At 30.4% G+C, this 816-nt stretch overlaps 1 protein-coding gene across 1 annotated transcript in view; it reads right to left on the reverse strand.

The window, feature by feature from the left end:
* Positions 1-816, reverse strand: part of LOC107609251 (peroxidase P7) — a 4,007-nt gene that overhangs the window by 2,590 nt on the left and 601 nt on the right. The gene's annotated exons all lie outside the window — the stretch shown is intronic.

An 816-nucleotide genomic window follows, 5' to 3' on the forward strand; every position in this document is an offset into this window, starting at 1 on the left:
TGACAGTGATTGAAACCAATGGGCTGTTATTCTTAGTCCTATGCCTTAAAAGAATTTGTGCTTATAGAAACCAATAATAACCATATTAAGGGTGATTAGGCCATTAAAATTCCTTTGTTATATGTGTTTCACTTGTTCCATTATTAGAGATGTCACATCGTTGTCTACCTAAACAAAATGTCACAACATTCAATAATGAAGACATATGAAAGAGACAAGAAGAAAATAATACATGGATATGAATGGTGAGTAGCATAACTAACTACAAAAGAAAAAACATGCATATATTTTATATGGCATATTAAGTATTAAGAAAAGTATAGGGTACTAACATATTATCTGCCAACTTCTCCCAACTCTTATTTATAATTGTGTTTTATGGAAGTGTGGTCGTAGATGTGTCTAATAATTAATATATTTTAAATACATATATAAAGAGACACATCCAGAAAATATATCTATAAAGACACTTCTATTAAACACAGCTATAAAAAAGACATTTTTATTAGACACATCCAGGAACACACTCTCATAAAACACAATTATAAATAAGAGTTGGCAGAAGTTGGCAGATATACTGTTAATAACGTAGCGAAACCGTAAGTATTAAATACAAGGGTATATAGCAATAGTTTAGTGAGATTATCCACATACATACAAAGTTTACGCTGTTAAGGGAAACTCAAATGAAATTTCTTCATTTTCATAATACCGTATGTGATTGGCTTACAACCGGGGACGGTTCTATGTTTTGTGTTGTGGTGGCCGGGTAAGTGTCTTTATTATAATTTGAAAATTTTTAAAAAGTATAGGATA

Source organism: Arachis ipaensis, chromosome B07 (assembly GCF_000816755.2).
Source record: "Arachis ipaensis cultivar K30076 chromosome B07, Araip1.1, whole genome shotgun sequence".
NCBI lineage: Eukaryota > Viridiplantae > Streptophyta > Magnoliopsida > Fabales > Fabaceae > Arachis > Arachis ipaensis.